Below are 12696 nucleotides of genomic sequence, written 5' to 3'. Positions count from 1 at the left end.
CAATCGAGTAACCAACTAATAACTGCGAACGAGAACTAGAAGAACGTATGTGAACTACGCAACAACTACGCCCAGTAATAACCTGAAATTGCTTTTTTGATGAGCTACAAATATGCAACTACAAAAAAAAAAATCACCAAAATACAAAATACAGTACAAGACATACAAAGAAACCAAATAAGTTTTTCACAGAGATCAAAGCAGTTTCATCAGCGGAATGGTAAGAGACGAAGCTTCCTTCGGCCAATACGATCATCGTCACTAAAGACAGCTTACGTGGGTGAAAGTATGCAATAGCAAAAGAGAAGCTATTCCAATAAATACCGGTTCAAAATCGGCCGGTAGGTGAAATAAGTGACTTCTATAAAAATATTTTTGACGTTACGATTTTCAGTCAGTCTTAATCTAATTAGACTCAAATTTCATCCATGGCCCACGCTAGGAGAATGTGCTACATGTGTGATTCTTCAACGGAATGATTGATGCTGATGTCAGTCGAAGAGATCCTATTTCTTGGATGGCTTGACCTAAATCCCCTGGGTGTTTATGTCTCGGGTGGTCTTCGAAGAGAAGTATAAAGCAAGAGAAGTATACAGCGCTCCGTTTATATGTTAAAAACCTGAAGAAAGGAATTGTACAGTATTTTAGAGAATTATGAGATGATTCTGTGGTGTGTGAAAGATATTAGCAGGGACGAGCCAGCAGTGAATTGTAACACGTAAGAAGCTGATACGGTGTCGTATTTACCGGTAAAGTAGATAATGGACGAAATTTGAGCCCTATTAGATGAGAATGTAATGTAATAGATGTGATTTCAAATACATTTGCTCTACTCAGCACGATATTTCGTACTGAAAACAATGGGAACTAGTTTTTAAAAAAACCTGTCATTATATATATTTTGCGTCTGCTATCTTTCCTGTTCACCTGTGCAAGTTTCCCACTGTAAATTATGATACATCCTGCATATACTTTCCAATTCCAAAACGATAGACACGTTATTCAAGTACAGCTGGGTGGCAGGTGGCCAGCAGCTTTTATTAGGGGTCAGTGGATAAAAACACATTACAGCCATTGAAAATCCAATCTAATCTAGATTTACAATACACACTTCTACTTTCCAAGTGAGCGTTAGCGGAGTTAGTGAGATAATGGAGGAAATTCGTCATTCCTAAGGCTGTTGAATGTGGATGGAATACCAATAAAATAAATATAGACTGTACAGCTTCACGGAAGATATGACGATACCCAATGAACAGTGACAAAGAACGAATGGCAGAACTCCTGGAAACAGGCACCCAAAATGTCGCTGAAAATATCATTATGATCAACAGAGGTTATGAGAGCTAATACTGGGGCTCCTCGTAAAACTTATAGTTCTTAACAGCGCAATACGTAAAGCAAATTATTTGAAATGCCTTGGAGAATGGATATGGAGCAATACGACAGAAATATAACAACCAAAAATTGAGTGCATAGTATGAAAGGGCATTTCATAAGGCAAAAACACTTCCAACAAAATCCGTTTATTCTGGTACTCAAACTACTGAAACTAAGGCACAATTAGACAGTGATAAGGCCCAAAACATTGTCTACATCAGCAGCTCTTGTACTAATACGATTTTAGAATGTTGAAAAACTGGAAAAAGTTGTAAGATTTACGAGGATAAGAGTAGGATGTAAAAGTAGTAGGAGCTCTGTGGTGTGTGTAGTGTAAGACCTTCGGTACATACACCATCAGATTATTTGACTTGTTGCTCTAACGAAGTAGGCAACTGTGAGCAATATGTCCCATGGTCTTATCGGGGCGTTTTTATCTTCTTCCGTTAGGTCAGACGATAGAAATGCCACTTGTACACTTAGAGTAGCAGATTGACGGTTACAAACTTTAAACAGAACTTGATAAATTTTCACACATCTATTAAAATAATAAGAAGCATAAACATTATGTAACTTGATTCTACATGCTATTTACAATTGACAATCTGAAGTTCCTTTGTGCTTGGTACGTTAATCTAATTCTCACTTATCTCTGATACTTGACAAAGTGTCAATGGCTATGTACAGGAATATGACAATCTTCTTAGGTGCAGACTGAAACTTGACTGTAGACTGGTAAAGACTAATGCAGACTGGTACAGACTGGTGCAGACTAATGCAGACTGGTACAGACTGGTGGAGACTGACTGATCGGAAGTCTGTACAAACGTTATAATACCTCTCGCATTCAGGTATCACTGTGCGAGTGTGATCCGCAAGGAAAAAAGGTTCTATGTTAGCAGCAATCTCATTGGCTGTGTTACATATTAATATGCGGATAGGCGGAAGCAGAATTTGGTCTGTCTCTAAGGCAGCGCCATCTCGTAGTGCAGAGACAGATGAGTGCTGCGCCTGCGCTGTTGTGCTTAGCGGGGTGCTCTCTAGTAGGAAAGTTGTGTATGCGCTGACTACGCAGAACTATGTACACAACAAGCTCTGAATAAAATATAACACGAAGTAGAAACCTCTGCTTGGAAACGGAAATGTTAACTGATATAATGACCAAACAAGCCTACTGTTTCATGGACACGTATACTGAAACAATAACAGACTGAGAAAGAAGAACCTATAGCTAAGAAACCCAAGAAATCCAAACTCACACGGTTCACTGAGATAATTGACCAAAATTACAAGAATATGGGAAGTAGAAAGGCCGTCTTAAACATACAATCCAAAAGGTTGGACTTCTGGAAAGAAAGGAGGTGGAATGAGGAAGTAATACAATGACACCCTCAAAGGGCAAAGTCTGGGAAGAAGGAAAATCGTGCACTAAGAAGAAATTAAACCTTAAGTTTTCCGTAGAGGAGAATTTTTTTAATAATGCTTAAGTCCAATGGGTTATTTTAGAATCACACGAAAGAAAGCACACTAGAGACTGTTTCCGTCATTTTTTGCAGTTTTTGTTGATATGAGAGTTGACATTAAGTTTTGTGCAGCACTTGTATGTGGTTCACTTTATTTTCATTTGACTGCTGTACAACACATTAAAGCTATTTGGAATACATCTTATATATTCAGGTACAGAATTTTATGTTGAGTAAAATGCCATATATTTTCACAGCTGTTTACAGTAAAATGTATGTCTTGTGTGACTAGGGCTTCCTGTCGGGTAGACTCTTCACCAGGTGCAAGTCCTTCTATTTCACGCCACTGCGGCGACTTGCGCTTCCATGGGGATGAAATGATGATGATTAGGACAACACAACAACCAGTTCCTTATGGGAGAAAATCTCCCACCCAGTTGGGAATCGAACCCGGGTCTTTAGGATTGACATTCTGTCACGCTGATCACTTTTTTTCGTTTTGTTCGTTATAGTTCGTACCGTTAGGTCTGGGCGGACGTCACAAGACCTCCGTACAAGTTGATCGTTGGTGTCTTTTCCTTATTACAGAGATCACGCAGCCCTCTGACCGAACACGCTTAGCTACCATGCCGACGGCACTCAGCTACCGAGGGCGAACATTTGCAGTTTATAACACTAGGGCAGCTAACTACACTTCATCGATCGTGGACCGTGAATGTACCTTGAATCGGAAGGTCATTGATCATGGAACATGTAATATTTGCAAATGAACGGAGTTTCTTTAATGTCTAATGACACAACTATTTTATTCGCCTCTAAAACCGAAATTTGTGTTAATGCGCAATAGCTTCTATTTAAGAACACCGTATACCTGTAATCGTTTTCTGATAATATTTCTGCTTAGTTTGATATCACTTTCTCATTACAGTTCCCTACATCATCTCAGGGAAATGCCGCGATGGTTCCATTTGAAAGAGCATGCCGATTTACTTCCCCATCTCTTCAACGATCACAGTTTCTTCTCCTTCTCTAATGACCTCGTTGTCGACGGGAAGTTAAACACTCTTCCTCGACTGTTAAGTAAAGTACGGGAAAGGGTTTGCCGACTGCTACGCTTTTAAATTTCAATCGATTATTTATTTGCAATTACATAATAATATTGAGTCCTGGAAGATGTTTCCACATTTAGAAAGTTTAAGTTTCAAGAGTAACACTTTCAGAGTCTGCCCGTGTGGCTGAGCGGTTCTAGGCGCTTCAGTCGCAGGTTCCAATCCCGCCTCGGGCATGGATGTGTGTAACGTCCTTAGGTGAGTTAGGTTTAAGTAGTTCTAAGTTGTAGGGGCCTGATGACCTCAGATGATATGTCCCTTGGTGCTCAGAGCCATTTGAACCATTTTTTGACACCTTCATAAAAAGACTGCAGCACCTACAAAGTGAATTCGATTATTTCAAAACGGAATATGGAATACTTATTTAACTTGTATTACAGGGCTGCCTACACGCCGAAGTCTGAACAGTGTTCACTCTCCCCTATAATACGAAAGTATTATTAGAACAAATAACAATAGACAAGAAAATTTAATGTCAACAAAACTACAACCAATTGTTTACATAAGGTCACAGGAGAAAAAAATGTGTCACCCATAGAGAAACCATTACATCCTCATTTACTAATCTGTAATTCCACCCTGGACTTGATGGTCACTTACATTCGTTTGTAAAGTAAGTCAAGACTTGTGCAGGCACGTCGCCTCCAGGTTGAATCACCCGCTGAGCATCTGATCGAACATTTCCTCCAAACTACATGTATACAAGTGCCGACGGTTTTCCCGCTGTTCAACAAGTCTTGCAGATTTTCGACGTGGTTAAAGTCAACTTATTTCACAGGCAGGTTGAGAAAGCGTGGGGGAGTGTTTAGAGCACCAGTCACATACAGCCCTGGATCTACGATATTTCCGAACCGGGACAAAAACAATACTGTAGCGCCCTCCCTCCTTCCACTTCGAGCTTTTCAGATAGGGCGACAAAACTCTAAAAAGAATCGATTCTTCAAACATATGTTAATTTTGTAGAGCAATCTTTCCTCTCTCGAGGAATTTGGTCTTACGTGTCTCAAAGTGCGGTGCCATTCCTCTTCACACTGCACTCTTCTAACTCACGTCGCTCTATTTTGTTCTGTGGAATTCAGACGTGTATATTTTGTAATGGAAGCCATCAAACCTCCTATATTCAAGACAGTGGAAATTAAAATGTCTTAGGGTGCCTCTCCCTCTCCCAGTTGGCCGGTTTGACATACTAGCCCCGTATTTTAAGACCTCACAATTAATACTGGGTGGAATTATTTGTGACCGGAAGAATAAGAATTTACAGAAAATTTGCACTTTTCATTGCCTATTGGTTAAGAAGTTTCTCTTTTGTGTGACATAAAATGACAAGAGGGATGCTACGCAGTACACATTTATTCATTCCTTAGGTTACAGCAATTTTCTCTCTCTTAATTTGCTTCACTTTCCTTACTGTGACGCCAGGTGGTAATCACTCTCGTGGTGCACAGTGGTTACAAATCTTTGTCAGCAGACGCGTGCGAGAGCGTGCTGAAAGTCGATCTACTTCCCTGCTTCGCTGACGTAAGTTGCAAGCCTCTGCCGCTAGAGGGCTCCGAACTGCCGCGTGTAACATGGCGATGTGTAACGTATTATGTCGGCGGCTGAGAAAGTGTGCCGTAATCGAGCATCTGACAATAAAAAGCTTGCCTGCCATTGAAGTTCATAGAAGAATGGAATCTCTGTAAGGTGAGGACTGTATAGACATGCTAATGTAAAGTGGTTCGTGCTCGTAATGAAGGAAACAGTGGTGCTAACCGCATCTTGGGTGACAGAGCTTGGAGTGAACGACCGAATACGGCAACCGAGGAAAGTCATTGAAATCAGGTTAATGATTAGTGAAACTCGTCAGATACGACAGACACAGCTTCAGCTATGTGTGGCACGTTACGGGAGCGTGCACAGGCCGTCATTGCTGAAATGCGCCACAGAAAATTGTGTTTAGGTTGAGAGCGTCGATTACTCACTCCCAACAGGCAACAGAGGAGACTGAACATCTGTCAACGATTTCTTTTGCGTTTTGAGAGTGAAAATCGATGCAGGTGACGAAAGCTGGGTTCACAATTTCGCCCCCGTAGCAGGCCAGCATCGATGGAGTTCCATCACAAAGGATCACTGTCGCAAAAACTGTACAAAGACTATGCCATCAGTTGTCAAGCATGCACACAGTTTTCTAAGATACCCAATGTGTCGTGCGTTTGCAATGCACACCTACAGGCTCCATCATAGACTCTGCAAGGTGCTGCCAGATCTTCAGAAAACCGAAAGCACAATGCCCAACCACACACGACACCTGCAACGATCCGATGTCTTTGTATGAATGTCATCGATTACCCTCCACATAGTACCGACTGGGCTCCAACCGACTGTGATGTGTTTACAAAACTTAAAACATCACAGGTGACAACTTTACTTTGATTGTGATGAAGTGGTGCAAGAAGAGGTGAAGTTGTGGCTCCGTCAACAAAGCCAAACATTCCACAGTGGCGGTATCAACAAACCGGTCTCCCGTTGGGAGAAATATGTTGCTCACTTTTCCAATAATTGATTCAGTGTCACTACTTTTCACCTCGATCTCGTATAAAACAATTGTTGAACTCAGACTCAAAATCTACAATAATGACTGAAGTTGAAGAAATGAATTAAAGTTAGTGCCACGGCCGGGATTCAAAAGCAGGTCTTCTTGCTTACTGGGCATAAATGATAACCATTGCACCACGACAGCAGTATCGTCACAACTGCTGCATGTACTCCAATGCTCTCCCCAACACAAATTTCAGTTAGTACATTCAGTTTATTTTCCCCCTACATTGTCAATATGGCCAGGGCTCTCCAACACAGGAATATCACGCCAGCATTGGACGTAATATGTGATCTCATAGATCTTATAATTAAGTTTTTCTCAAGAAAAATAAGTATAATGTTTATCTACGATAATGATGGAAGCCAAACAAATGAACTGAAGTTTACGTCATGGCTGCGAATCGAACCCGGATCTTCCTGCTTCTGAGGCAGAAATACTAACCATTAAACCACAGCACCACTACACTTAAAGTTTCTAAACTCACTACCCAAGTCAGACTTCATAAAGCAAAGATGGCTAGTAACGTATTGAGTTGGATTGAAATAAATACCTCACTAGCAACCCTCGCTTTTTGAAGATTTTCTTCTGAGTTTATTACAATGCACTTCGCCCCAATTCAGGCGCAACGTGAGGAATATGTAAAACGATTATTGTAACATACGTACCTATATATCAAAGAATATTTCGATTATGTTTCTTAACGGTATGTGTATTTAAGTCTTCTGCTATGTATGAGTCGCACTCGTTGATGTTACGGGTTGCTGGTTGCTATTGTGGGAGGATTGGGTTATCATTTCTGTGATGGAAGTAGTTCGAGCCCTCGACGATGTAAGTAGCCTGTCTGTTGCAACAACACTGTAGTAGCAATATAGATGAACGTAGAGCGCTGTGTCTGCAGCGGAAAAATGGCAGACGGCAGTTAGCGATGATGAAGGTGGCAGCCGCAGCTAGGCAGGCGACTCTTGCAGCACAACCCGGATTATAAACTCTTCACTGCTGGCTGGAGAGGACAGGCGCGCAGCAGCCGTTGCTGGTCTGTCCGGATCCCTTGGCTCGGCCTGGACCATGGAAATGGCAGCAGGTTCTAGCGGCTCTGGTCTCAGGCGTCGGCGTCGGCGTCGGCGTTGGTGGACGCTGCTTCACGGCTCGGTAAGCTCAGCAGTGTCACCAGTACGGTAAAGACTGGTCTGGGATCTGCTTCACAGCAAGGCCGAGCTGTGCCGATCACGACGGGATGGACCTCGGCGTTTCAGTGCTGCGGCACAGAACTTAGGTTGTGGAAGACCCAATTTTTTTGTGTCACCGGCCTACTTCTGGAGCCGAGGCCGGTGACCAGGGTCCGGCAGTGCTAATGCGGCCGTCAGTGAAACTGTCAAAGCTTCCTGTAAACCGTTTCACTCCCAGGTCATTTGCACAGGGGCGCAGCAGCCCGAAAGAGTCTGGCTCGTCTGTAGTGTAGTGTCAACGTTGTCCGGCGGGCAGACTGTGGCTGGTTCGGGCATGAGGGACCTGACGCGATAGTCACGCATTGTGTGACTATGGCCTCAGTACAGTTCTGGGCTCCTACTTTTATTCCATGTTCCTCATTAATTCAGTCACTTTACGTTACTACTGCGTCAGTGAATGTTACGGTTGTATGTTGACTACCCCAGGAGAACTGTGAAAATTTACTTTCAAAATCTTTTCTTACAGAATTTACTTTATTTACTAGCGATTCATCAAGAACATTAACACACTATGTGAGCGTGTAAGTAGTTGCCAAGGAGTAAGTGATGGAAACAAAGTAAATTTCAACCACCTTTCGCAGCAATGCAGGCTGCTATTCTCCCATGGAGACGATCGTAGAGATGCTGGATGTAGTCCTGTGGAACGGCTTGCCATGCCATTTCCACCTGGCGCCTCAGTTGGACCAGCGTTCGTGCTGGACGTGCAGACCGCGTGAGACGACGCTTCATCCAGTCCCAAACATGCTCAATGGGGGACAGATCCGGAGATCTTGCTGGCCAGGGTAGTTGACTTACACCTTCTAGAGCACGTTGGGTGGCACGGGATACATGCGGACGTGCATTGTCCTGTTGGAACAGCAAGTTCCCTTGCCGGTCTAGGAATGGTAGAACGATGGGTTCGATGACGGTTTGGATGTACCGTGCACTATTCAGTGTCCCCTCGACGATCGCCAGAGGTGTACGGCCAGTGTAGGAGATCGCTCCCCACACCATGATGCCGGGTGTTGGCCCTGTGTGCCTCGGTCGTATGCAGTCCTGATTGTGGCGCTCTCCTGCACGGCGCCAAACACGCATACGACCATCATTGGCACCAAGGCAGAAGCGACTCTCATCGCTGAAGACGACACGTCTCCATTCGTCCCTCCATTCACGCCTGTCGCGACACCATTGAAGGCGGGCTGCACGATGTTGGGGCGTGAGCGGAAGACGGCCTAACGATGTGCGGGACCGTAGCCCAGCTTCATGGAGACGGTTGCGAATGGTCCTCGCCGATACCCCAGGAGCAACAGTGTCCCTAATTTGCTGGGAAGTGGCGGTGCGGTCCCCTACGGCACTGCGTTGGATACTATGGTCTTGGCGTGCATCCGTGCGTCGCTGCGGTCCGGTCCCAGGTCGACGGGCACGTGCACCTTCCGCCGACCACTGGCGACAACATCGATGTACTGTGGAGACCTCATGCCCCACGTGTTGAGCAATTCGGCGGTACGTCCACCCGGCCTCCCGCATGCCCACTATACGCCCTCGCTCAAAGTCCGTCCGCTGCACATACGGTTCACGTCCACGCTGTCGCGGCATGCTACCAGTGTTAAAGACTGCGATGGAGCTCCGTATGCCACGGCAAACTGGCTGACACTGACGGCGGCGGCGCACAAATGCTGCCCAGCTAGCGCCATTCGACGGCCAACACCGCGGTTCCTGGTGTGTCCGCTGTGCCGTGCGTGTGATCATTGCTTGTACAGCCCTCTCGCAGTGTCCGGAGAAAGTATGGTGGGTCTGACACACCGGTGTCAATGTGTTCTTTTTTCCATTTCCAGGAGTGTATATATTTTCAGTAGGAGTCTTCAGGCTGGGAAGCTTCCGCTCCCTTTCAACACGGCCGTAGACACGACCACTCACAACGACCTCTGAAAAACTACACTGGTGCAAATCTGAACCACACCAGATTACTTTAAACTAAAAATTTTAACACCTCACACCAACACATTAACTATGCACCCCATAAGAAGGATGGAAATGGTACAAACACTCACAGTAAGAACTTATTTTCCACCAAAAGTGCAATTTTTTTTAAAAGGACTCTTACGGTGGAAAGGTGGAAACCTTATTAAAATGATTATTTTAATAAAACCCATGAAATTCAGACTTACATAAAGTGTACAGCGGGCTCTACATTACTGACATATACCGCCTCACAAGATGATAAGCAAATAAAAAACATATATCAGGAATTCGTCCCTTACCTTAATTCTATAAATTCGTTAACACCAAATCCGACAATCATGACAGAGGCAGCTATTAACGTACGGCAGACCGACAGACAGACAGACAGACACTAACTCCCTAACAAATGCGGACGAGAGACAAACGAGCAAGCTGGGGACGAGAGACTGACTAACAACTCAAGTAGAATTTAACAAGTAACTGAAACAACAAAACTAATCACTGAGCTTCTAATAAGTGCGATTTCTGGCGAAGACCTGGCGCAGCACCCCCAAATCGCTCTCCCGAACCGTCCGCTGCCAGCCGCTTCAACGAACGCAGGAAGGCGCGCCGATCCCCCGTCTCACGGAGTCGCAGATCGCCCTGGCCAGACCGATGTCGTGAGCTGTCCCCTGTTGCTCTCGTGTCGGCCGCGAAGCCACTACCTCTCGCTATACGGCGCGGCCACTGGACTTACGTGGCGACCTCACATGCGCCGACTTTCCAGGCGGAGAAGTAGTGATCCAGTGCGCGACCGACCAACCAATCGATCCAACAGCCAATGCCTGAGCCAACTCTAGCAGACTGGCGGCCTAGCACATACTAGAACTCCGGACGACAGGCAGATGCTAACTACCGCACAAAAGCCAATGAGAGCCAGACCAGGAACTGGTGACGTGAGACTGACCTAGCCTCACTCGGACTGACCCACCTGCTACACTCGCTGAGGCTGACAGACGCACTCTGGCGAACTCATAGCGCCCCTTAAATGCACGTGAACAGGCAACCTTTCCCCTTTCCCACCAGAGGGAGACACCAAAGCTGCGATTGCCACAGCGGCGCGACCGCCAGAAACGGAGGGCGACCGCTTCATACTTCGCACTTTCGGCGCGGCTTCATAACAGCGAATTTCACCACGGCTCACCAGGATTTCTGTTTCACATACCTAATTTGAATTTGGTATTAATAAGGTAGAGAAACTGCACCGACGGATTTCTGGCTGGAAACAGAGGAAAAAAGTTCTATGAATATGTGTCGAGAAACGGACTGAGTGCTTACAACGACAACAGATCGCCCCGGAACAAGTACATAGCTGCATCGAATGCACATCACAACAGACGTCCAAAGTAGCATCCATGCGATTACAGTTAAGAGGGACAGTATGAGGGGATACACATAATCTTACTCTGGCTTACACCATATTGGTGGGCCTACTTGCCTTCTGCATGTACTAGGGTTCGTCTCAATATCCTGTAGAAACCGGTCCACTAGATCTGGTAAGCACACTCCGCCTCATCCCTGCACGTTCATCTGTCTGAAAGCACTGACGATCACAAACAGTCGCAAAAACGGCTTGAAATGTTGTCTGATGAGGTTGGTGTCAGTGTGTGTACTGGTTATGGTATAATCGTGGTACCTCTCGACATCTGCTTCGATAAACACAAACACCACCTAGGCTTGTTACCGACATGAATACCAGACCAGTGTGCTGCTTACAGTACGCTACGTCAATCAAACAGCCTGCAAAACACATGGAACACACGGAACGTTGACAGAGGATCTGTCATTCGTCAGCACCATCTGGTTTGGCGACGATGCATTTCCAGACACGTGTTCATAGGACCTTTTTTCCTCTGTTTCCAGTCAGGAATCGGTTTGCAGTTTGTCGGTTTTATTAACATGCTCCCTGTATAACAAGGAGGAAATTAAACAGCGTATAACAACACTGTCACACATCACCTATGCTGATTGGAATGGCTTACAAATCAGCAAGTCTGTAAATACTGAGCAATTTCTGTGACACATGATAACAAATGTTATTCTTTGCGGCGTTAAATTTGTATTAATATTTCATTTGTTGGCCTTCATATCTCTAAAAAGCGTAGTCTCGGAATACGCTAAAACACATGTTTTTTTTCAGCAGCATATGTTTCTCGTGGTTGTAGACGTCGAACATTAAAGCCCCACTTCGGTGCTAGCTGTGCATAGGGTAGGAAGAATTTTCTGATGCTCCACAGTCACGAATTTACATTCTTTGGAGATGTTTCAGTGCCAATTCAATGTCGACAGACATATTTCAACTTGGAATAACGTGCAAAAGAAATTATTACATCTAATTTCTGCAATTTATTTTTTTAAATGATGAGTTTTATAATATACAAAACAGTATCACTTATTCCACTACCTCTCGCGTCCGAAAAGACCAGAACACCCTTGTTAGTGTATTGGCCATTCTGAACGCCCTTTAGTGTCGTAATGTGGAAGACTAAAAACTCCGAATTAGGTGGTGCATATTAGGGAGACAGAGGCCGTGCAAGCCTTAGAAACGGTTCATGGAGAATAGCAGTGAAAATGTTGTAAGAGTAACGAATGCAACGAACGACTGGGCCAGCTCAACTAGCAGAGAAGTCATGTGTTATTTTGATTCCTAGGCTGCGGCGTTCCTTCACTTCGTCTACTTTGACACGTTTATGTCTAATCTCATTTATGCTGCTCCTCATTAATTTCATATTTCTTTGCTTTACTCGAAGGCCATACTCTGAACTTATTATATTGTTCCTTCCATTCAGTGGGTCATGTAATTCGCTTACACCTCCACTGAGGGAGAAAATATCTTATTGATATATTTTCATACTGAATCTCAATCCAGTCATGAACCTTTCTTCCGGCTTAGCTTCCTAGAGCTAGAGAGTAAACAGTAGAGAAAAAAGATTGCCTCCCTTCGTTATATTCTCTTTTTA

The sequence above is a fragment of the Schistocerca gregaria genome, chromosome 7 (assembly GCF_023897955.1).
Source record: "Schistocerca gregaria isolate iqSchGreg1 chromosome 7, iqSchGreg1.2, whole genome shotgun sequence".
In the NCBI taxonomy this organism is placed as follows: Eukaryota; Metazoa; Arthropoda; class Insecta; order Orthoptera; family Acrididae; genus Schistocerca; species Schistocerca gregaria.
The sequence above is the reverse complement of the archived record's forward strand: the minus strand, read 5'-3'. Positions refer to the sequence as shown.